Genomic DNA, 27,069 nt, shown 5'->3' on the forward strand with positions numbered 1-27,069 from the left:
AGTAGCAATACTTATCTCTGACAAAGTAGACTTCAAACCTACATTGATCAAATGAGATAAAGAGGACATTCCACACTAATAAAAGGGGAAATAGACCAAAGGAAATAATAATCATCAACTTGTATGCACCCAATGTCAACGCACCCAATTTCATCAAACATACTCTGAAAGACCTAAAAGCATATATAAATGCCAACACAGTGGTTGTGGGAGACTTTAACACCCCATTATCATCAATAGATAGGTCATCCAAACAAAAACTCAATAAAGAAATCCAAGATCTAAAATATGCAATAAATCAAATGGACCTAGTTGATGTCTACAGAACATTTCATGCAATTCTACACAATATACATTCTTCTCAGCAGCCCATGAAACCTTCTCCAAAATAGATCATATCCTAGGGCACAAAGCAATTCTCAGCAAATATAAGAAAATAGAAATTATACCATGCATACTATCTGATCACAGTGCAGTAAATGTAGAACTCAACAAGAAAAGTAAAGACACAAAACATGTAAACAGCTGGAAACTAAATAACTCATTACTTAATGAACAATGCATCATCAATGAAATAAAAGAGGAAATTAAAAAGTTCCTGCAAGTCAGTGAAAATGAAAACACAACATACTGGAACCTATGGGACACAGCTAAGGCAGTCTTGAGAGGAAAGTTTATAGCCATGAGTGCATATATTAAAAAGATTGAAAGATCCCAAATCAATGACCTAATGATACATCTCAAACTCCTAGAAAAACAAGAACAAGCAAATCCCAAAACAAATAGGAGAGAAATGATAAAAATAAGACCTGAAATCAATGAAATAGAAACCAAAAAAACCATACAAAGAATTAATGAAACAAAAAGTTGGTTCTTTGAAAAAATAAACAAGATCGATAGACCCCTGGCAAACCTGACTAAAATGAGGAGAGAAAAAACACAAATTAGTAGAATCAGGAATGCAAAAGGGGAGATAACAACAAACACCATGGAAGTCCAGGAAATTATCAGAGACTACTTTGAGAACCTATATTCAAATAAATTTGAAAATCTTAAAGAAATGGACAGATTTCCAGATACATATGATCATCCAAAACTGAACCAAGAGGAAATTGATCACCTGAATAGACCTATAACACAAAATGAAATTGAAGCAGCAATCAAGAGTCTCCCCAAAAAGAAAAGTCCAGGACCTGATGGATTCTCTGCTGAATTCTGTCAGACCTTTAAAGAAGAACTGATACCAACCCTCCTTAAACTGTTCCACAAAATAGAAAGGGAAGGAAAACTGCCAAACACATTTTATGAAGCCAGTATTACACTTATCCCAAAACCAGGCAAAGACACCTCCAAAAAGGAGAACTATAGGCCAATCTCCTTAATGAACATTGACCCAAAAATCCTCAACAAAATAATGGCAAAATGAATTCAACAACATATCAAAAAGATTATTAACCACGACCAAGTAGGCTTCATCCCAGGGATGCAGGGTTGGTTCCACATACGAAAATCAATAAACGTAATAAACCACATTAACAGAAGCAAAGACAAAAACCACTTGATCATCTCAATAGATGCAGAAAAAGCCTTTGATAAGATCCAACACCATTTCATGATAAAAGCTCTAAGAAAACTAGGAATAGAAGGAAAGTATCTCAACATTATAAAAGCTATATATGACAAACCTACAGCCAGCATTATACTTAACAGAGAAAAACTGAAACTATTCCCTCTAAAATCAGGAACCAGACAAGGATGCCCACTATCTCCACTCCTATTCAACATAGTACTGGAATTCCTAGCCAGAGCAATTAGGCAAGAAGAAGGAATAAAAGGAATACAAATAGGTAAAGAAACTGTCAAAATATCCCTATTTGCAGACGACATGATCCTATACCTTAAAGACCCAAAAAACTCTACTCAGAAGCTTCTAGACATCATCAATAGCTATAGCAAGGTAGCAGGATATAAAATCAACATAGAAAAATCATTAGCATTTCTATACACTAACAATGAGCAAATTGAAAAAGAGTATATGAAAACAATTCCATTTATAGTAGCTTCAAAAAAAATCAAATACCTAGGTGTAAACCTAACAAAAGATGTGAAAGACCTCTACAAAGAAAACTATACATTTTTGAAGAAAGAGATTGAGGAAGACTATAGAAGGTGGAGAGATCTCCCATGCTCATGGATTGGTAGAATCGACATAGTAAAAATGTCGATACTCCCCAAAGTAATCTACATGTTTAATGCAATTCCCATCAAAATTCCAATGACATTCATTAAAGAGATTGAAAAATCTACTGTGAAATTTATATGGAAACACAAGAGGCCACGAATAGCCAAGGCAATACTCAGTCAAAAGAACAATGCAGGAGGTATCACAATACCTGACTTCAAACTATATTACAAAGCAATAACAATAAAAACAGCATGGTGCTGGCACAAAAACAGACATGAAGACCAGTGGAACAGAATAGAGAACCCAGATATGAAGCCACACAACTGTAACCAACTTGTCTTTGACAAAGGAGCTAAAAATATACAATCGAGAAATAGTAGCCTCTTCAACAAAAACTGCTGGGAAAACTGGTTAGCAGTCTGCAAAAAACTGAAACAAGATCCATGTATATCACCCTATACAATTATTAACTTAAAATGGATCAAGGATCTTAATATCAGACCCCAAACTCTAAAGTTGATACAAGAAAGAGTAGGAAATACTCTGGAGTTAGTAGGTATAGGTAAGAACTTTCTCAACGAAACCCCAGCAGCACAGCAACTAAGAGATAGCATAGATAAATGGGACCTCATAAAGCTAAAAAGCTTCTGTTCATCAAAAGAAATGGTCTCTAAACTGAAGAGAACACCCACAGAGTGGGAGAAAATATTTGCCAGCTATACATCAGACAAAGGACTGATAACCAGAATATATAGGGAACTTAAAAAACTAAATTCTCCCAAAACTAATGAACCACTAAAGAAATGGGCAAGTGAACTAAACAGAACTTTCTCAAAAGAAGAAATTCAAGTGGCCAAAAAACACATGAAAAAATGCTCACCATCTCTAGCAGTAAAGGAAATGCAAATTAAAACCACACTAAGATTCCACCTCATCCCTGTTAGAATAGCCATCATCAGCAACACCACCACCAACAGGTGTTGGCAAGGATTCTGGGAAAAAGGAACCCTCTTACACTGTTGGTGGGAATGTAAACTAGTACAACCACTCTGGAAAAAAATTTGGAGGCTACTTAAAAAGCTAAACATTGATCTACCATTTGATCCAGCAATACCACTCTTGGGGATATACCCAAAAGACTGCGACACAGATTACTCCAGAGGCACCTGCACACCCATGTTTATTACGGAACTATTCACAATAGCCAAGTTATGGAAACAGCCAAGATGCCCCACCACTGACGAATGGATTAAGAAAATGTGGGATCCATACACAATGGAATTTTATGCAGCCATGAAGAAGAACGAAATGTTATCATTTGCTGGTAAGTGGAATTGGAGAACATCATTCTGAGTGAGGTTAGCCTGGCTCAAAAGACCAAAAATCGTATGTTCTCCCTCATATGTGGACATTAGATTAAGGGCAAACACAACAATGGGAGGGATATGACTTTGAGCACATGATAAAAGCTTTAGCACATAAGTGAGGGGTGAGGATAGGTAAGACACCTAAAAAATTAGTTAGCATTTGTTGCCCTTAATGCAGAGAAACTAAAGCAGATACCTTAAAAGCAACTGAGGCCAATAGGAAAAGGGGACCAGGAACTAGAGAAAAGGTGAGATCAAAAACAATTAACCTAGAAGGTAACACACACGCACAGGAAATTATTGTGAGTCAACTCCCTGTATAGCTATCCTTATCTCAACCAGCAAAAACCCTTGTTCCTTCCTTTAGGGCTTATACTCTCTCTACAACAAAATTAGACATAAGGGCAAAATGCTGGGTATTGAGGGGGTAGGGGGCAGAGTGGGTGGTAAGGGAGGGGGTGGGGGCAGGGGGGAGAAATGACCCAAGCCTTGTATGCACATATGAATAAAAAAAAAAGCAATGCATTAAAAAGAACATTAATATTAATAGGGCCAAAGAACAGACATTAAAACTAAGAGCTTAAAAAGACAAATTTCTCTTTTCAAGATAATTTAAAAGTAATTTGTAGCTGTTTTAGGAAAAATAAATGTAGGCAAAAATTTTTCACAAATGACTAACATTTTATAGAGTTGTAATGACACCAAATTCTTCCAGAGAAATATATAATACAATAAGCAAGTAAAATATACACACTAGTGGTGACAAATGTGTCTTTTATGAGCAATGCCACCTCTTTCCTAATAAAATTCCTTGAGGCACTAGTATTACTTGTTTGATTAGCTGTACAACAAGACCTTAAAATAATCAACTTCCTTTAAAAAGTTAAAGCTGATTAAATTTCAAATGTATTTTTTCACTGCATAGTAAATAAAGAGTAACTGCCTCATAGTTTTTAGCAGCTGGTACTGGAATTCATCATGGGACAAAGGAATGTAATGGAAAAACAGTCAACATAGGGAAACAGTTTGTAAAGTTTCTTGCACTTTAAATAAGGCAGTTATTAATAGGCAAGTGATAAACTTACTCTTAATTGTTTGCAGTTAATATTCCTCAGTATAAAGAATCTGTGGAAGTGACCTTTCCTATGGTAATCCTCACGGTACCTACTTTCTCCTTTCACAGTACCATGCATGCAGTCTGTTATACTTTGGTGACACTGTAGGTTACTCATTTGTGTGGATTAGGTATTTAGAGACCATAAAAATTGAATAATTCTTTAATAAAATAAGTCTTTCTCTTTATGTTTTCTAGGGAAATGGGTATTCTTTGTTTTCTGTACAAGTTCATTAAAATATGTATGACAGGGAAACATCTGTTTTTGCCATTAGCTGGATGATAAAAATAAAACTCCTTTATATCATTGCACTTAGTAGAGACAGTAAGATTTCAAAGGGATTTAATAACAAGTTTTTATGAGTATTCATTCAATAAAAGAGGCAACCTTTTCACTTTTGTAAGACAGTTGTAATTGTTACAGAGTAATACAATATTGAGACAAAAGATTTTTTAAGATTCCAGATTCAAAGTAAGAAAAAGTACATGACTATAGTAAGACAGCCAAATAGGAATAATGAATAATTGTTGTGAATTTCTTACCTTCTTAATGAAGACATCTTAAATGAAAGCAAACTGTATAATTATTTTAATGATATTATTTTTGTATCGGCCTAAGCCAGATGTAAGAATTAGTGGTATTGGCAAATAATAAATTATCATAGTAATTTTAGCCTAGTTCCTGTCCATTCTCAGAATTTTACTAATGAAATTACCTTTGAGTTCTAATTTTTATCTGTGTTACATTTCATTATTTATTGTCCTTTAGTGGAGAAATTACAGCTTTGATGCTCTCACTGGGTATTGATAAATGCAGAATAATGAATCACATAATTCAAATTTCTCTACATAGGAAAATTTTCATATGAGGGAAGTGATCTCAATAATGTACAATGTACAGAAATCTTAACAATGCACAATGTATAACAGAAAAAAGTAAGCCACATCAAGTTTTAAATGTCATTTTGGCTTTGCCTAGTGAATGTCCTATGATAAAAATAGAACAAAGTATAATAAGTCAGACTGCTCACTTATTTCTTATTTTGTTCCATGGGAACAAGTTGCTCTCTGGATAGCAAATAGAAGAACCAGAGAAGAAGAGATGAAAATTTTAAAAAGTTATCATTTCTCAACCAATCCCAAATAAAGCACAAATTTTATAACCATAGTCTCATAAGAACAAATTATTTTCTGGTAATGTGAGGTACCATGGAAATAAAAGGTCAAAGACATTCTCAGAATTCACAATTTCATTGGATGTTCTTGAATCAGACAAGATGATAGTTTTGCAAATTTGACTCTTCTAACATCAGCTCAGTGGAGGTACAGTTTTCCTCCTTTACATGTCATATTTTCTGGCGGCATTGGGTCTGAGTTGTTAGCAATGTTATCTGCCTCATCTCTTTCCTCAGATATTTTCTTTTGTGTAGAACACTCAAACGTTTTCACAATTTTCTTGCACAGTGCAATGATACCTATTTTGATGGAGGGGGTGAATTCAAGTATGACATATTTTATAAATTATAGAAACTTTTGTAAATGCCACAATGTACCCCTAGCACAACAATAAAAAGTAAATATAGAAGGCAAGGCATGAAAATCTTAAGTAATAGAACAAAAATCAGTGACAAGGGTTAGGTACTTTTCTTCCTGGCATTAGTGACAAAAAAAACCTGTAGACATAAATTGAAGTGCAATAATATTCACTACAGATTATCCTGTTTTTGTTTTTGTCCTAATTTTATTGTACTAGGGGTACATTGTGACATTTACAAAAATTCCTACAATATATCATAGTTGAATCCATCCCCTCCATCATTCTCCTTTATTCTCCATCCCCCCATTCCTGGAATAGTTTCAACATGTGGCCTAAGATTGACCCAAGTTTATTCCTGTAGTAAGGCTACACCTCAGACTTGTGGAAAAGGAGTTTTTGATCATTTAAAAATATTTCTTGTACATACACCCATGTCAAAATCTTGAAAACAATGCAGATATGACTGGAATCAAAGGTTTTACTTTTTCCCATTTCTAGCTTTGCTTTCTTTTCCAAGTCAATACACAGAAAGGTAAACATTTGCCTGGAGCACATCGACTCTGAGTTGTCTTCAAACATAGAGGAACACAGAAAAAGATCAAACCAAAATGAGATGAAAAAGAGAGTAAACAGCATGCTTAAATTTTCTTTTAGGTCTGATGATTCATTCTCATTTAGATCACCTTCTGATTCTTAAGACTAATTTTCTTTTAAGATCTGGTCAAATGATCATATATATATATATATATATATATATATATATATTTACAGCAAATGTGCAATATTTCTTTACTAGGACTCTTGAAATGGGTTTAAGTTAGTGGTAATTTATAAAACTTCAGGTATGGGAGAAAATGGAGAAGAGCTCTAGAAATAGTTTATGCTGATGAGAATTGTCTTATACATCCTACTATTTAAACTTAATTATAATGGAAGCAAGGAATAGGCAGTATAAAAGGGTATGATGCTATTTAATGATGAGATCCTTCAGCATAGTGATTTAGTACACATATTTCATCCTTTGGGAAAATTTATTGTTCCAAAAATATAGATTTAGATGGATATGTAGGTACCAAATCAATAGTGTCATTTTCTATTACCTATTAAGCTTTACTTTCAACTAGTTGACTTGGGTTATCACCATCAAATTGAAGAACACATGTATTTAATATTAAAGAAGAATCATCTTTACCTTCTTCCTTTACACAGTAATTCTTCATTCTTCTACCTAATGAAGAAGCCCTTCTATTTCCAAGTGCCTCCAGAGGAAAACTATTGTTCTGTGATAAGTTTTATATAATATTGCAGAGCACAAAGCAAGTGCAGGGAGAATGTAACATTGGTTCTCTCTCTAATCATCTGAAAAATGGTTATTAGAATAGAGTATTAGGAACTGTTCTTGTCCCTATAGTTCTTTTCCCTCTTAATGTGTGTATGATCAAATTAGTCCAGTTAATATAGGGAAAATATGAGACACAGTATAGAGAACCTCAATATACAGAACTTAATCACTGTCAAATTCCAGTCTTGTTGCTTCTTCCTTACTTGCCATAGGTCTTTTGCTGCATGGTTCCTCCTGCCTCACCAACACCTGAGGTGATGAAAGTTGTGATGAAAATTCTTTCCTTCCCCAATATTTTACCTCTTTGTTCTTTTTTGTTAATATCAGCATGACTTCATATGAAAAATAAGGATACTTTGGCCTTAAGTTTTAGGGAAATGACTGAGAACATACTAGACAAATGAATTTATACTGTGAACTTTATTGCCCTTACTTATCTTCCCTCTAACACATTTATACTCCCACTCAGCTTGGCATGTCTCAGACCTCTTCACAAACTTTTCTGATGATGTGTACAATTCCAACTGTGAGAGGGCTGATGAATATTTGCACATGTTTGCTTCCTCTATGGAATCTGCGACCATCATTGTGTCACAACTATTCTAAGACTTACTAACAATCTCTTTCTGCCTGTTGATTTCTGATTTTTAGCCTTCATTTTCTTTGACACCCTGGTAACTGGAGCCCCAACCATCCCATTCTTCCCTTTGTGGCTATATTGCTACTTTCATACTTCCTCAACTGTACCTTATTGTCTTCTCCATTCCCAAAATTATGGTTATTTCCAGGTCTCAGTCCTCAGCCTACTGCTTTTATTTTTGCCAGGCCTTTTTTTTGTCTATGATCATTTAGATATTAGGGAGAATCACACTGAACTGAACTGAACTACATCAGAAAATGAGAGTTCCAGTTCAACTCTGCTGCTTACTTTCTATGTCACCCTAGACAAATCAATTACCCTCTCTGGGCCTTCATTTTCTCGTATTTTAAGTTAAAATAGTGATAGTGACATTTACTTTCCATTTTTCTATGAAGTTTGTATAAGTTACTATATGTAAAAAAGAATCAAATGCTACAGTTTTGAAAGGAAGTCTGAGGGCAAAGACTGATTTTCTTTTTACAGTAATGTCCCTAATATATTGAAGTTAGTCAATAATTGATAGATAAATAATTCATTTTTTAATAAATAGATGTCTAGTTTTAAATACTAATTATTTTGACATTCTAAAATGCATCCACTTCACTCAGTAAGCATTTTTAGACTATCTGCTTGGTAAAATGCACTTAGCTGTGAACTGTAAATAACACCAGATAAATATACACATTATTCCAAGGAAGTCACAGTCATAGAAATCACAAAATACTTGAAACTAAAGGGACCATAGGGTCTTCTAATTCAGTCCCCTAATTTTATATACATAAGAACTGAGAAATTGGGTGGTTTATAGCCTTTGCAAAGTTAAAAACTGATTAAGTAGGAAAGCCTGAACTTCAAACTATAAAAATATAGTGGGAAAGATAAGCACATGTAAAAATAACTTAATTACATGACAGATGTGAGATGTGCATGACAGAGACACACAGTGTTTCCATGATTCTGTGGGACTCTGCTATATGGTGACAAAAATCCCACTCTAAAGGACCATCCAAGGTCACCCTTTGCTATGTGACCTTGTGAAAGTTGTTTAAAGATTGAGACTAAGTTTTTCTTTTGTAAAATTGGTAAAATAATAAAGATAATGCAATATTGTGTGAATTTTAGACATAATAACTTAATAGTAATTATTTTTGTGATGAAGTTGTAGCATTTCATAAATATAAACAAATAACAAACCAGATTTCCTTACAAGCCAAAAATGTGTTCACACAAGAATGTATTCACACAAAAATGTGCTTGTATACATATACACTAGTAATTTCTTTCAAAGGTAGAAAGTTCCATTTTATGGTATGATATCTTATCACAATCCAGTAACAGCTGAGAAATTCCTGCTTCCAAGAGTTAGAAGTCAGAATATCCATAGTAGAGGAAAGCCTAGAAAAGTGATAAAAAATTAGGCTGGTAAGAAATGTATTTGAAAAAAGGAAAAAAGTTTAAAATTGAAGTGTAAAAGGCTTTATCTTCTCTCTATAGGTAGAAGTCTAGTTTAATATAATCTTAAAACCAAAGGAAAAAATAGAGCTGAATAAGAATGTAATATAAAACCCCAGCTAAATGAAGAATGAAATTGAGGTCATGCCTTAAAGTCACATACTTCAATGGTACAGTTTATAGAGTCAGAAAGCACAACTTCCTAAAATTACCAAAGTCATATGTCTTAAAGATTTGTGTAAACTGTATTACAAAGTGTAATTTCATTGTCCAAGGGATAAGTGGCAATTTATTCTTTTATAGAAAAATACCATCTTTTCTTCCTCCCACAATCTTTATTCATATGGTTTGTAAGACAGTAATTAAAATTATGCAGCTTTTAATTAAAGCGGAGGGGAGGGATATGTAGATCTTTGCTGACTTTGGATTTGTAAACAAGAAACAGGCTGTTCTCAGAGAAACACTGATTTTTCACAATTATTTTTATATCCAAATGATAATTATTCTCAAGAAATCTCAGCTCTGGAATGGCTGTTATAGATTAAAAATAGCAAATCTTGATATATGTGAGGTTAAATCATTAGAACTAGATGACACATTGCATAAAGAGTGTGTGAGAGGGGTCAAAGATGACCTTCAAATTTTTAGTGTGTGACAGAACTATTCACTAGCAAGGGAAACACTGGTGAAGGAGTGAGTTTGATTCTAGTCTAATGACATGAGTGGACCTGCCAATTACCTGGATGTATACAGGCTATTGGAACTCATTTGAATTGGGAGGGCCAGAGAACAGACCAATTAACGATAGCTGCAAATTCTTTAATAGTCATACTTTTGAGAAAGCCATATTCCCTCCAATTTGGGGAGGTTCTCTGATGGCTTTGAGAAATAGAATATCTAGAAGTTATTTTTGTAGATGTTTCCAGGCCTAGAACTTAAGAAACTGGTAGTTTCTAATTCCTTTCTGTTAGAATAGTCCCTCAGTGGGTGATAAATATGATGTAAGATGTCTATCTGGAGACTACTGCTATGAGGAAGTCCAAGATCCCCATGTACAGAAGTCATGAGCAGAAGGAAAGATGCCCAACTAGCCTTCCCAATTCCAGTCACCTCTACCCATGTGCCCAGTATGTAGGTGAAGAAGCCATCTGGAATTTCTTATGACCTAGTGATAAAAAGTGCCACAAAACTGTTCCCATGTTCCCTGAGGCAACATGGGAAACAGGAAATTCACCTACCAAGTTGGTAGATCTGCTTACACAATGTCTAGACAGATGTTATGTGTCAACTGATTTCTATTAGTTGTGAATGGTAAGATACGAATAGAAAAAAATTATGCAAAAGCCATTCACTCTCCATGGGGAATTTAAAGGCAATATATAGGAGCTAGGACTTGCCAATATACAAAACAAAATTATATTTTATTCCCAGTCTCTATTAGCAGATTTCCAAAGTAATGCAGTATTAGGGCAATGAGAAAGTCCAGTGTAACATCAGGAGGGCGTGGTTTCTTGCTAAAAATGAAACCAAAGATATGAGTGTGATTGCAAAACCCTGTGTGGAAATCTCATGTTTAAGTGCATGCCTTGCAGCTTGTCTCCATAAGGCAGTATGGTTTCTAAGGATCTTAGTGGGCTACTTAAAGGTCCTCTTCTCAGCACTAAGTTTAGTACATAATTTTTGAATGAATGAGGTGATAAGTCATAAACTTTATAGAGAAGTGCCTGGTGAACATCCTCTAACAAGAGGGAAGTGGATCACTGTTTCATATGGTGAGAAAAGTCAAAGAAGGAAACAGAACATACTTAATAGACATCTCTGTGGACAGAGTCAAGCAGAAATCAGGGAAACAGATGACCAACACTCCCATAAACCTGTTCTCAGCCTTGGCAGGGTTACAAAAGAAAGTCTGGAAATGGGCACAATTTCAGAACATGGGCTCACTTCAGCAGAACATATACTAAAATTATAATGATATGGAGCTAGCATGACCTCTGCACAAGGATGACATGCAAATTCACTAAGTGTTCCATATTTTTGATTACTCAGCCATAAAGAAAAATAAAATTATGATAGTTGCAAGAAAAGGGATGGAATTGGAGATCATCATGTTGAGTGTGGTAAGCCAAGCTCAAAAAGCCAAATATTGCATGTTCTCACTCATTTGTGGAACCTAGACCTAAAATGAAGATGATGATGATATAATAATAATAATAATGGAACATGAATGTGAAAGGAGGAGAAGGAGGAAAAGATACTGAGGGGTTAAGAGGATTGAAGTATACTATATGTACATACATTAGATAGCATAATGAAACCCACCGAACAGTGTTTGAAAAATGAGGAAATGAGAGAGGGCAAGATGAGAATATAATGGAGGGGTGAACTTGTTCAAAGTGCACTGTATGCATGTATAAAATCACCACAATAAACTCATGATATTAATGTGTGCTAATTCAAAAATAGAATAAACCTATTTTTAAAAAAATTTCTTAACATCCAGGTAAGAGAACAACAACTGTAACTTTTGATTTAAATGAGTTGGAAAAGTATAGCTCTGGTATCTGTGCCATAATTAATTGAGTGCATTCAGTTTCCAAGGGTCAAAAGTTTTCTGGTAGTGAGGTTTTTGGGTAAAATAAGTTGCAAGCATTTAAGAAGAATGCAGAAATGATTAGAACTACTGTCATTTACTGTCATTCATTTGTTCAATGAAAAAATATGGGTCAGTTTTACTCCCTCACTGTACATTTCTAAGAAAAATATTTCATAGTTATTTGCAAATATTCCCTAGTATACTAATTTGATGTTAGGGATTGATGTTTTATGAACCACAGAAATGCCTGACTTCATTTCTCCAAAATATTGAAGGACTGAAATTGATGTATGCTGACAGAAGGAGGTAGGATAACAGGAGGTAAGAGATGTGAATTCATCCTAATGCAGATAAATATTTTCCCCTACATAAGATGGGTCTTTCAGAATGAATATTCTTCATTTGGTTTAAATAATTTCTTCCTAGTATCTTTTCTCTTCTTGGAGATGAAACTATAATGGAATAGGAGGGAGAGAGGAGGAAAGAGGAGACAGGAAGAGGAGGAGGGAGGAAAAGGGGGACAGAAAGAGGGAGAGACAGAGATGAAAAACATGAAGGAAAGCAAAGTAAATGAAGAAAGAGGTTCTTTCAATTTTTCTACTATGCATCAGTTTGAAGTATTACACATCTTAAATCCATGCAAGAAAGTTGGGAGTTGACTGTATTTGAATTTCCTTGGATAAAAGGGTTTCTTTCAATGCACACACCTATGATGTGATAATTTTAATGGGAGAGCCTGAGAGCCAGACCTTATCACAGATTCTCCCCATTCTTTTCTAATCTGATTGCTCCTATTTTTTCAAACATGGAAACATCTACTTTAATGTGGTCATTGATTTCTTATGGGCTAAGGTTCCAGAGAACCATGCCAAGGCTATGTTCAGACCTGATCACAAAGATGTGCCTTCAGAAATGAAATTTGTAAGGTGAAAGCAAGGCTGTTACTCTCTCCAGAACTCTTCTGTTCCCAAGTATGGGAGAAAACAATCAGCATCCAAAATGAAAAGGTAAATGCCATTTTTGGACAAGCAAGATTTTGTGTAAGAGGACTTTGAATAAGTTAACACAAACATGAACATTTTTTCTGTAGATTAATTCAGAGTTACTACAATATCATTGAATCTGCAGCTCATGGGGTTCAGGCCTGACAAGGTGTAACATTTAAAGATGTCTAATCCAAACAATCAAAAGGAATCTTGCAGTGGTCTCACTTTTTAACTCCAAGCATGCAGAATATCACAAGGAACCCAACTTGTAACCTCACCTTTAGCAAAGTCCTCATGCTTCAGTACAGAGCATTTCAGGTATTACAACCCTTTCCTCAAACTCCTCCAAATGTCTCATACTGCCCTGAGGTCTTCCTTATAAAGATAGACTTTTACTGCCTGAATCTGCATTTTTCTACTTTTCATCTTTTTGGTAATATGAAAGTTAGCTGTAAGTATAACAAATGACTCTTCTGTGAAAGATATTGAAGGGGTCAGAGGTCTGGTGTAAGGAAAATCCTTCAAACACATGCACGTGTAAAATTGTTAGTAATCACTAAAATGCAGTTTGTTTGGAGTTTTCAGTGCTGGTTGGGGTAAGAGGAAGGCAGCTTCCACTGTAGCATTGACTTAAGGCCCTAGCATTTCCATGTTCAAACCATTTCTATGTGATATCTAAGAGGTTTCACCAGTTTTTGAAGGTTTGTGGCTGGATAATATGTGTGGCTTGGCTCTTCTTGAGCTCAAATTTGCCTCAAGGTGGATCCTATTACTGTGATTTGTTCTTAGCACTGGAATGCTAAGTCTGCTTGGAAACATTCTGACAAATCACACTTGACAGTTTTTTATTTTACCTAAAATTGTTCTATAATTTTCATGTAGACTTTATCAAAGAGGTATAAACCTTAATAATAGAATTTTGCCTATTCATTCTGTGCCCTTTCATAAGCCTTTCTGTACTGTGGGTCACATGTTGTCACTTTCCTACCAACTAAGGAAGTTAGTCTTTGTGACCTTTAGTGTTTCCAGTCTCCTATCCACTCAAGCCTTTTCCCCTTGGTTTAAGGAAGCCAGGATTTGAATAGCCTAACCTGTCATCTAATTCCAGAGCCTGTATTCCACTGCAGTAGTATGTTCTACTTCTAAAGGTAGAAATAGATATGCTGCTGAAGACATTACTATTTTTGGTATTTTTTATTTTATTTTAAGTAGCTTTATTAAGGAATAATTAATATACAATAAATTTTTTATGCTTAAGCATATAATTTGGTAAATTTTGACATAGGTACACACCAGTAGTGTCATCAACACAGTCAACCTAAGAAACACATCCATCACCTGGAAAATTTCCTTCTGTTTTAATTTCTTCCTCCCACTCTTTAATCCCAATGGATTCCCATGTAATTCCTAATCTAATTTCTGTCACTTTAGCATTGCATTTTCTAGAATGCAATGTAAGTAGAACCATGCAGTATATATTCCTCTCGTCTGCCTTCTTTCACTTTTCATAACTACTTTAAGATTCATCAATATTATTATGTGTATTAATAGCTCCTTCTTTGTGGTTATGTATCAATTGTTTGTGTACCAATAGTTTGTTTCTTTCATTACCAAGTAGTAGGCTGTTGTAAAGATATGTTAGTAAGCTTTTTATTGCTGTGACAAAATATCTAAGAAAAAAAAGTTGAAGGAGAAAAGTTTATTTTAGCTCATGATTTCAACGGTTTCAGCACATTAGAGGCAGGTTCCGTAGCTTTTAGGCCCATGGCAGGGAGAAACATCATGGTAAAACGCACAGCAGAGGAAAGCTGGTTACCTCATGGTGGCCAGAAAGCAGAGACAAGCCCCTTCAAGGATATTTCCCCAGTGACCCACTTTCTCTATGTTGGCCTCATCTCATAATGCATTCAGTTATAAATTCATCAGTGGGTGAATTTACAGCCTTCATTGTCCAATTACCTCTAAATTGTGTCCTCAGCTGGGAACAAGGCCTTCAACATATGAGCTTTTTTTATCCAAATCATAACAGGTATACATAATTTAAAATTTTTTCTGTTTCTTTGTTGAGTTGTTTCTCATGGTTGGTTATTGCAAATAAAGTTTCTATGATTATTTACATACAGCTGTTGATGTGAAAATATGTATTCATTTCCCTTGAATAAATATTGGTATGATGGCTATCATAGTGGTTATATGTTTAACTTTTGGGAAATACCCAACTATTTTCCAAAGTGGTTGCTCTATTTTACATTTTCAAAAATGTAAATAAGTCCTTTCATTCTCTTCACAGTATCCTTCAAAGAAGTTTTCAATTGTGATAAAGTCCATTTTATCAATTTTTCACTTTTACGAATTTAGCATTGTATTTATATTTGGCCAAACTCAAGATTACAAAAATTTTCTCCTATGTTTTTCAGAATGCATGTTAAATTTTATCAATGAAAATTCCTCTAAATACTACTTCAGCTTCCAAACACTGTCTTTCTATTTTCATTCATTTTGACTCCTTCTTGGTATCTTTTTTTGGTCTGTGGGTTATTTAGAAGTATATTACTTAGTCTATAGTATTTGAGATTTTTGCAAATATTTTAATGTAATTTATATTTTAATTCCATTATACCCAGAGAATATAATTTCTTCCAATTGAAGACTTACAGGTTTTTGTTTGTTCATTTTTGCTTTTGTTTGTGGTGCTACGAATTTTTTTTTGGTTTATTCATTTATTCATATGTGCGTACATTGGGCCATCTCTTCCCCTGCCTCCCACATCCTCCCTCTTCTACTACTCCCTTCACTTCCAGGCAGTACAGGTTCTGCCCCTTCTCCAATTTTGTTGAAGAGAAGATATAAGCAATAATAAGAAAGACATAGCATTTTGCTAGTTTGAGATAAGGATAGCTATACAGACAAATTTCTAGAATTGCTTCCATACACAGGTGTATTAAACCCAAATTGGTTCATCTTTAACAGATCTCTTCACTACTTCCTGGTCACCTTCCCATAGTGACCTCTGTCAGTTTAAGATTACTATATTAGCTCCTCTGCAGTGGGCACATCGAACATTTTCAAGTTTTGGGTTTCCTGCCTTTCCCTATTCCTCCTATACGTGTTCTCCCCTTAGCATGTGACCCATGTCCAATCTTCTTCATGGTTGAGTAAAATTACATTGCATATAAATACCACATTTTCTGAATCCATTCATCAATATTGGGGCATCATGGCTGTTTCCATAACTTGACTATTGTGACTAGCACTGCAGTACACATGGGTGTGTAGGTGCCTCTGGAGCAACCTGTGTCACAGTCTTTTGGGTATATCTCCAGGAGTGGGATTGCTGGATCATATGGCAGATCTATATTTCGATTTTTAAGAAGCCTCCAAATTTTTTTCCAGAGTGGTTGCACCAGCTTGCATTCCCACCAGCGGTGTATGAGGGTTCCTTTTTCCCCACATCCTCACCAACACCTGTTGTTGTTGTTGGTTTTTATAATGGCTATTCTAAAAGTGGTGAGATGGAATCTTAGTGTGGTTTTGATTTGCATTTCCTTTATGGTTAGAGATGGTGAGCATTTTTTCATGTGATTTTTTTTTTTTTTTTTGCCATTTGGATGTCTTTCTTTGAAAAAGTTCTGTTTAGTTCAGTTGCCCACTTCTTTATTGGTTCGTTGATTTTGGGGGAGTTTAGTTCTTTGAACTCCCTGTATATCCTGGTTATCAGTCCTTTGTCTGATGTATAGCTAGCAAATATTTTATCCCACTCTGTGGGAGGGCTCTTCAGTTTAAAGACCATTTCTTTTGTTGTGCAGAAGCCTTTTAAGTTCATGTAGTCCATTTGTCCATCATTTCTCTTAGTTGCTGAGCTGCTGGGATTCTACTGAGGAAGTCCTTGCTTATACCTATTGCTTCCAGAGTATTCCCTGCTCTTTTCTGTACTAACTTCAGAGTTTCAGGTTTGCTATTGAGTTTCTTGATCCATTTAGAGTTGGTACTTGTACAGGGTGATAGACTTGGATCTAGTTTCAGTTTTCTGCAGGCAGATAACCACTTTTCCCAGCAACATTTGTTGAAGAGCTGTCTTTTCTCCATCATATGTTTTTGGTGCCTTTGTCAAAAATAAGGTGAGTATAGATGTATGGGTTCATATCCAGGTCCTCTATTCTGTTCCACTTGTCTTCATATCTGTTTTTGTGCCAGTACCATGCTGTTTTTATTGCTATTGCTTTGTAATATAGTTTGAAGTTGGGTATTGTGATACCTCCAGCATTGCTCTTTTTGCTGAGTATTGCCTTGGCTATTCATGGTCTTTTGTGTTTCCAAATGAACTTTAGGGAAGATTTTTTAATCTCTGTGATGAATGTCATTGGGATTTTGATGGGAATTGCATTGACCATGTAGATTGCTTTTGGTAGAATGGCCATTTTTACTATGTTGATTCTACCAAGCCATGAGCATGGAAGATCTTTCTACCTTCTGTAGTCTTCTAGTAGTTCTCCTTGTAGAAGTCATTCACATTCTTTGTTAAGTTTACTCCTATATATTTGCTTTTTTTGAGGCTATTGTAAATGAAATTATTTTCATATATTCTTTCTCAATTTGTTCATTGCTTGTTTATAGAAAAGCTAATGATTTTGTAAGTTGATTTTGTATCCTGCCACATTGCTGAAGTTGTTTATGGCATCTAGGAGTTTTAGGGTAGAGTTTTTTGGGTCTTTGAGGTATAGGATCATGTCATCTGAAAATAGGGATACTTTCACAGCTACTTTACCTATTTGTATTCCTTTTATTTCTTCTTCTTTCCTATTGCTCTGGCTAGGAATTCCAGGACTATGTTGAATAGGAATAGGGAGAGTGGGCACCCTTGTCTCTCTCCTGATTTTAGGGGGAGTGGTTTCAGTTTTTCTCCATTAAGTATGATGTTGGCTACAGGTTTGTCAAAGGAATGTTGAGGTACATTCCTTTTATTCCTAGTTTTCTTAGAGCTTTTATCATGAAGTTGTGTTGGATCTTGTTGAAGGCTTTTTCTGCATCTATTGAGATGATCAAGTGGTTTTTGTCTTTGTTTCTATTCATGTGTTGTATTACATTTATTGATTTGTGTATGTTGAACCACTCTGCATCCTTGGGATGAAGCCAACTTGGTCGTGGTGAATGATCTTCCTGATATGTTGTTGAATTCAGTTTGCCATTGTTTTATTGAGGATTTTTGCATCAATATTCATTAAGGAGATTGGTGTATAGTTCTCATTTTGGATGTGTCTTTGTCTGGTTTTGGGATGAGTGTAATACTGGCTTCATAAAATGAGTTAGGCAGTGTTCCTTCCCTTTCTATTTTGTGGAAAAGTTTAAGGAGAGTTGGTATTAGTTCTTCTTTAAAGGTCTGATAGAATTCAGCTGAGAATCCATCAGGTCCTGGGCTTTTCTTTTTTGGGAGACTATTGCTGCTTCAATTTCATTTTGTATTATAGATCTGTTTTTGTGGTTAATATCCTCTTGGTTCAGTTTTGGATGATATGTAGAAATTTGTCCATTTCTTTAAGATTTTCAAATTTATTGGAATATAGGTTCTCAAAGTAGTCTCTGATGATTCCCTGGATTTCCTTGGTGTTTTTTGTTATCTCCCTTTTTGCATTTCTGATTTTACAGATTTGGGTTTTTTTCCTTCCTCATTTTAGTCAGGTTTGCCAGGGGTCTGTCAATCTTGTTTTTTTTTTTTTTCAAAGAACCAGCTTTTTGTTTTGTTGATTCTTTGTATGTTTTTTTGGTCACTATTTCATTAATTTTGGCCCTTATTTTTATTATTTCTCTCCTTCTGCTTGTTTTGGGTTTTGCTTGGAGTTTTTCTAGGAGTTTGAGATGTACCATTAGGTCATTTATTTGAGATCTTTCTGTGCTTTTAATATATGCACTCATGGTTATAAACTTTCCTCTTAGGACTTCTTTTTCTGTGTTCCACGGTGTCTGGTAGGTCATGTTTTTATTTTCATCAACTTCTAGGAACCTTTTAATTTCCTCTATCTTTCATCAATGACCCACTGATCATTGAGCAATGTGTTGTTCAGCTTCCAATTGTTTGTGTATTTTCTGCTATTGTATTTGTTGTTGAGTTCTAGTTTTAATGCATTGTGATCAGATAGAATGCATGGTATAATTTCTATTCTCTTATTTTCTGAGGCTTGCTTTGTTTCCTGATATATGATCAATTTTGGAGAAAGTTCCATGGGCTGCTGAGAAGAATGCATATTGTGCAAAAGTTGGATGAAATATTCTGTAGACATCAGCTAGGTCCATTTGATCTATGGTATGATTTAGTTCTAGAATTTTTTTATGATTTTTCTGTTTGATGACCTATGTATTGATGATGGGAGGGTATTAAAGTCACCCACTACCACTGTGTTTGAGTCTATATGTGCTTTTAAGTCCTTTAAATTATGTTTGATGAAATTGGCTGCACTGACATTGGGTGCATATAGGTTGATACTTGTTATTTCATTTTGGTGTATTTCACCTTTTATTAGTATAAACTATCCTTCTTTATCTTGTTTGATCAATGTAAGTTTAAAGTCTATTGGTCTGAAACAAGTATTGCCACTCCTGCCTGTTTTCGGGGGCATTGGCTTTGTAAATCTTCTTCCAGTTTTCACCCTAAGTCAGTGTTTGTTTCTGTCAATGAGATGAGTCTCCTGTAAATCACAGATTGTTAGATCTTTCTTTTGCCAAGCAGTGTCTTTTGATGGGGGTGTTGAGTCCATTGACACTCAGTGTTTATATTGATAGGTATGTGGTAATTCCTTCCATTTAGTTGTTTTTGTTGTTTAAGGGTTTGATTGTGTGCAGCTGAATCAGTGCTACTCTCTGATTCCTTGTTTTTTTTTCCTGTGGTTTGATACTGCCTGTCCTCTTGTGGTTTTGTTTGCTTTCATTTTCTGTGTGCAGAATTCCTTGGAGGATCTTTTGTAGTGGTGGCTTTGTGGTCATATATTGTTTTAGTTTCTGCTTGTTGTGGAAGACTTTTATTGCTCCATCTATTTTAAATGACAGTTTTGCTGGGTAGAGTATCCTAGGGTTGAAGTTATTTTCATTCAGTGCCCAGAAGACCTTACCCCAAGCTCTTCTTGCTTTTAAGGTTTCCGTTGAGAAATCTGCTGTTTACCTTTATGCTGTTTGTTCAGATTTCTCTCTTACAGCCTTCAATATTCTTTCTCCAGTCTTTGTGCTTGTTGTTTCAATGATAATATATCATGGGGAAGTTCCATTTTGGTCAAGTCTGTTTGGTGTCCTAGAGGCTTCCATTACCTGAATGGGCATAACTTTCTCGAGATTTGGGAAATTTTCTGTTATTACCTTATTGAATGTATTATGAGTCCCTTTTGCTTGGGCCTCTTCTTCATCAATGCCCATGATTCTCAGGTTTGGTTTTTTGATGGAGTCAGTGAATTCTTGTATATTCCTTTCATAGGTCTTGAGTTGTTTGACTAACAGTTCTTCAGTTTTTCCTTTAATTTCTATTTTATCTTCGAGTTCTGAGATCCTGTCTTCTACTTGTTCTTCTGCTGAAGTGGACTTCCACTGTGTTTTGTGTTTCTGTTTGATTCTTTTTTCTAAGGTTTTCCATATCATGGGTCACTCCCTCTTTAATATTTTCTAGTTTCATCTTTAATTCATTTATCTCTCTATGGTGTTTTATGTTTCACTTTGGTGTTTATTTAGGGCTCGTATGAGTTCATTTATTTGTTTCTGTGTCTTCTCATATTCGTTATTTTTGGTGTCTTGAAATTTCTTGAGTGCATCTTGTACATTTTGGTTAACTGTGTCTCTTCCATGAAATTCTCAGAGATTCCATGCAGGATTTCTTCTTTGAGGGGTTCATGTGGACATCATTGGGTTCCTTGGTGTCATTTATCTTTGTTTTGTTGGAGTCAGAAACTGGGTGTCCATTTTCTTCATTTCCCTCTGAATCCTATATTGAATTATCTTTTTTTTGAGGAGAGTGGTTTCCATCCCTTTTTCTTCTTCCCATCACTCCATTGGGTACTGTGCAATTTTGTTCTTGATAGGCTAGTTGGTGGTTTTAGTCACCTGTTTTCTTTCCCTGATTTAATTTTTATTTTGTGGCTGTCTTGGTTTTTAGGTAGGTTGGTGTGTATTTCTGTCCCTGGTCTGAGTGTAATTTAGTAATAAGTAATTCAGAGCTTCAATACCCAACAAGTAGTTTGTATGTTATATAGAAGACTCCTTGGTGGTGATATCTATAAGCACTGGGAGTTGGTGGGTTAATGTTTGTTAGACTAGCTATAGAAATTTGGGGAGTTGGATAGGGTGGCACTAAAGGGGGAGGCAGGAAGTGGGGTGGATGAGTGGGGGAAGCAGTGCAGGGGTGCTAGTTTTTGTGGTTCTTGTGTGTTTGGGTGTATTTCTATTCTAGTGGAGGGTGTATTTCTGCTTGTATCAGGGTTGCAGGGGTTTGGGGCTGTGCAAAGTTGGTATAGTAGGTTGGTCAGCGAATGATGAGTGTGTAGGAGGGAGAGGTAGTCTGGTGACAGGTTAGGGGATAATGGGAGGGAAAGGTGAGGGCATGGGGAGAGAGTGGGTGGAAAGGGGCAGAATGAGTTGTTGTAAAGGAAAGCAATGGATTTTAGCACAGGAGAAGGAGGGAGAATGAAGGGGGTGAGAATTGGAATGAGAAGATGGTGAAGGTAAACTTGATAGTATAGAAAGAAAAAAAAGGCAATAGGAATAGAAAAAAATTGTAATGCCACAATAACAAAACAAAACAAACAAACAAAAAAACCCCACCAGGTTCAGGAACAATAGGATTTCAGTCTTAGTTTAAGTTTTGGAGTTACTCCTCTGGCATCCAGTCCTGGTATTGGCATATAAGAAGAAGCTCTGATGTGATCTCATCAGGTGATTAACTTGTGAGAAGTGTTTTGTTCTTCTATCTACCAGTTAAATTGAAATTGTGAGGTGAAGCAGCTTTGCCGTATCATGCAGGGTGGTCAGAGCTACAGATTTCCTCAGTTGATAGCTAGGTTATCCTTTAGTTGCAGCTGTTTGATCAGCTCCTCCCCCAGCGAGGTGTGGCAATTCAAGTTTGAATGCTGCCCTCTGGTTCAGGAGATCAGCTCTGTAGTCTACTAGTTGCCCTGCTTTGGAGGTGGCTTTTTGCTGTGCTTGTTTACAGGGGTTTTCACACTGGGGGTTTATTTCTTTGCCCCACTTCCTTTCTCTGGAGCAGGTTCAGTGGTTCTATCAGCCCCTTCTGCTGTCTGTGTGTTATGATGGTTTGCTGTCTGTTTTTCAGTTTTGTAAGACAGTTAGGTTTTGGATGCTGCTCACTGACTCAGGAGATGATCTCTGTGATCCCCCACCTGCCCTGCCTAAGGGAGTAGCTTATTTCCCATCCACGCTTGGACTTCCTGCCTTTCTAGTGTTTGTTTACTGATAGTTGGCACTGAGATTAGCTCCTTGCTTCCCCCCTTTCCTCCAGTGCACTTTCAGTGTTCCCACCCCCTCTGCTGTTATGCTAGATTACAGTTTGCTGTTTGTTATTCAGGTTTTTTTGGGGGGGAGTCAGTCTGCCCAGGGGCTGTGCTGCTTTATGCTGGGGGTGGTGTGGTGCTAGGACTGAATCTAGAGCCTATTGCATGCTAGGCAAATGCTGTACTGCTGAGCTATTCACCCTCCTGTTAAGTTCTTGAGCTTGGTCTTGGGACACAATTAAGTTACTGTGAATTTGTTGGATCCTTTCAGTTCTTTTAAAATTTATTATTTGGAAACTGTGTGGCATTTTGTGTACAGAATGACCAACTATGATTATTAACTTCAGAGGACATTTTGGAATTTTCAGAAATATTTTTCATGGCCAGAATTAGGAGTTGGATGCTACTATGATCTAATGGGAATATGCCATGGGTGCTGCCCTTTGTAATAAATAATAGTTCAGGCCAAAATCAACAGTGCTAAGGTTAAGCAATCCTAATGTCTGGTCAAAGATATTTTCAGTCATAGACGCTTTTTCAAAAGTGTCTATTTTAACTGATTTTCTTCTTTCAAGTTGATCCTGTCTACACCCACTTGCAGTACTAGAACACCTGGATATTTTTTTTTATTACACTCTAGCATTTTAAGTTAGAGTAACCACAAAAATGGGATCCTGTTCACCATAGTAAGCTAAAGGATAAGAGTTTAAGGGTTCCCAACACATAGAAATGATAATAGTTGAGGAGGTGGAAAAACTAATTATCTTGATTTGATCCTTGCATTCATATTCATGTATCAAATCATAATAATGTGCTCCATAAATATGTACAAAGCATGCCAATTTTTAAGAAGGTTCAGGGTTATCTGATCAAAAGAACACTACTCTTGCCATGCATTCTCACTGCTCTCTTACACCAAAAAATAAGGCCGATCATGTAGAACTTCATGTTATTTATAAGGAATTGGTGAAATTATGAAGTATAAATTGGGAAACTGCCTTAGCTGATACCAAACACATTTGTGTTTTCAACATTTGTGGAAACCCAGATATCAGTCAATACCCATTTATTTTCATCAATTTTACAGAACTTTCTGCTATCCAAATTCAAATTAAAGAGTAATGGTTCAATTGAAGTCAAAAAGTAGAATGGAGTGAAAATATAATTTGACTGATGCTTTATTCTCAAACAAAGCAGAAACTGTTCTATTTTTACTTGCCAAGTAACTAACACTTTGATTCTTAAATTTCATAAAAAAGATTATTTCAAAATTTAAGTGGGAAATCAACTTTTATTACTATTTTTTGAATAGATAGGATGGTAAGTCTTGTGAGGTGACTTGCTCAGAATCAATGAACAGAAATACAGAAATCATGATAGCTAGTTATTCTACTCTGTACCTCTTTAGACTACAATTAAAAAATTTTAAATTAACTTCTTTATAAATATTATTACAGATTAATTGAAACAGGTTTTTAACAGGTGTCATACACTGAAAGCATAAATTATAAGGAAAAACCTCATTTTGTAAGCATGTATTTCATATCCTAATGTTATTATCTAAATGGACAGTGAAGGTGAAAGCTTAAGATTCCATTTTAAAATACTATTATTTTCAATTTATTTAAAAATTAAAAATAAGAAAATAAATACTTCACTTAACCTCCCACAAATAATAAGTAAATAAATGATAATGAACTCACTGAAGGTAGCATTAGCTCTTTCATTTCTTTATAATTTTTCATTCAGTAGTTAGAAACCTTTGTATATCATTTATTCCCTCTGTTCTGTTGTGGTTCATTTGTGCTTTTCACTACCTTTCAATCATAGAACCTCTTGAATTTCATGTTTGTAATGCTCAAAATAAGTAAAAATTAGCTTTTAGTATTTGCATATATTTTAATGACATTTTATAAGTTTGACTACTTTCAAATTTTATAAAACTTTTTGTGCCACAAGTAATCTGGAATTTGCTGCTCTTAATATGCTTTTAAGATTTTTTATATATTGCTGTGCATATCTGTCCTTATTCATTATCACTCATTGAATAAATACAGTAGTTCATGTATCTATCCTTGATACATAAACTTGTGAGTTAATTTCCAAAGACTTCATATAGGAAGTGTTTCTATAAACATTACATGTATGTCTCATTTAACTCTTAATGGAATGGTTGGATCCCTAAGGTAAATTCATACCTATCTTTATAAGAAATTCTGTCCCCTAAATTATGGTACCAGTTTATACTTTCAGCAATAATGTATAAGTATTCTAAATTATGCCTAATGTCTGCATTCACAAACTTAGTTTCTTTTTTTCCTCTTTGAAATTTTTTTACATTTTATTTATTATCATATTGTGGCACTGGGAGTACATTATGACATTTACAAAAGTTCTTATAATATATCATACTTGATCATTCTCCTTTATACCCCTTTCCCCATTCCTAGAACAGTTTCAACAGGTCTTGTTTTTCCATTTTCATACATGAATACATAATATTTCCACCATATTCACCTTCCTACTCCCTTTCCCTAGATCATCCTCCCTCCCACTGGTGCAAACCCTAGACAGGACCTGTTTTACTTCCTGTTCTGTTTTTTTAAAAAGGCATTTTTGTTTAAGAGAGTTTCATTGTGACATTTCCATGTATCTATGTATTATTCATCCTCTCTATTTCTCTCCTATCTACCTTAGATTCCCTTCTTATGGTGAATTCAATAGGTGTACAAATTCTATATTCATTTTTGTATAGAAAGTACATCTACTTTTACATTCTTTTTGTTGATTAGTTTTGCTAGCGTTTGTTAGAATTTTCAAACAGTGAATTTTAGAACATGTTATCTTTCAATTTTTTTTCTATTTCATTATCATTAGCTCTTATCCTTATTAGCTATTTTCTCCTAATATCCTGAGTTTATTCTCTAGTAATTTTACTAACTTTTTCAGTTAGGTGGTAGTTTAGTGGTTTTCAATTTTTTTAAGGTAAGCATTAAAGTCTATGAATTCTTCTGTAAGTACTTCTTTAATTCCTCCTGATGATTTTGATATGTGGTTCATTCGTTTATCCTGTCTTAATTTTGTAATTTTAAAGTTCTCAGGTCAGGACCCAATGCAGGGGACAATGTTTAATCCTAACACAGTTATTAAATAATAATTTCCCTTATTTTTCAACTTAATGTTCATGCATTCTTTCTAATCTGAATTAGAATTTCCTCAGATTGGATATTTCTTTTGTTTCCTTTCATTCAGAAATGCCTGCTGTACTTTTTGTTGATTCAGTTATGTCATATAATGATATAATAGAATTATCCTTTTAACATTTCTGTTTCTCCTCTTCTAAAAGTTCTTTGTTTCAGGGACTTTCATTTTTTAATTAAAAAAAATTGACAGTACTGAAATCAGGACCTCATGCTTGCTAGCTAGGGACTCTAACACTTGAGCCAAACCCTCAGCCATCTTTTGCTTTAGGTATTTTTCAGATAGGGTCTTGTGTTTTTGCCTGGTGCTGCCTTGAACCATGATCCTCTTACCTATACCTCCAGTTTAGCTAGCATTGCAGGTGTGTACCACCACCCCTGGCTTACTTGTTGTGATGGGATCTTGTTTCTTTTTCTCCTTGACTGCCTTCAGATCACCATCCTCTGACATGAGCCACCACACTGCCTTCCAGTTTCAATTTCTAAGGAAGTAGTGATAAGAAGATGGAGAGATGAGAACATTCCTAATTCTGTTGAAGGGGAAAGGATAGTGTTATCTATTTTAAATTTGAATTTTCTTCAAGGCTTGAGTAGAGGATTTTAGTCAATGGTCTTTGAAAAAAATTCATACCCTATGTAGAAAGAATAATGTGAGATAAGCATAGCCCCAAAAAGACAGTGAGATAACCTAAAGGAGTATTGTAAGGAGTTATGGAGTATGGATCTGAAAAATTACTAAGTTTATTTTGATTTTGAAGAACTTTGGATGGCTGCTAAGATCTTTGGGCATTATTGTATAAGCATTGAGAGTGCAGAGACAAAATAGATAAATGGAATAACTTCATTTATTCTACATTTTAAAAATATTATTCAAGGTCCAATAGTAGAGAATGGAGGCAGATCAACTAAGTGGCATTTTTAGTAAATAACTGGGAAGTATTAAGGCTGATTTAAAAACCCTAATTCAGGGAAAGAGGATTATATACACACATCAGATTTCAGAGGATCACAAAAATTATTGAATAAATGGGTTGGAAGAAAGATCTACTGTGTCTTTCAGGGTGTTTATTGTCTGTACATTGAAAGGATAGTGCTACCCTTTCGTAGTTAGGACAAGCTATACAAGAGGCAGGTATGGAAGAAGGTGAGATTTATTTTGAGAATGCTAAAT

The 27,069-nt window shown here is 35.1% G+C and overlaps 1 pseudogene; it reads left to right on the forward strand.

Annotated features, from left to right (window-relative positions):
- Positions 1 to 11,575: 11,575 nt before the first annotated feature.
- On the forward strand, positions 11,576 to 11,676 carry LOC141410524 (U6 spliceosomal RNA; annotated as a pseudogene).
- Positions 11,677 to 27,069: the final 15,393 nt, after the last annotated feature.

This window comes from Castor canadensis, chromosome 8 (genome assembly GCF_047511655.1).
Source record: "Castor canadensis chromosome 8, mCasCan1.hap1v2, whole genome shotgun sequence".
Classification (NCBI taxonomy): domain Eukaryota; kingdom Metazoa; phylum Chordata; class Mammalia; order Rodentia; family Castoridae; genus Castor; species Castor canadensis.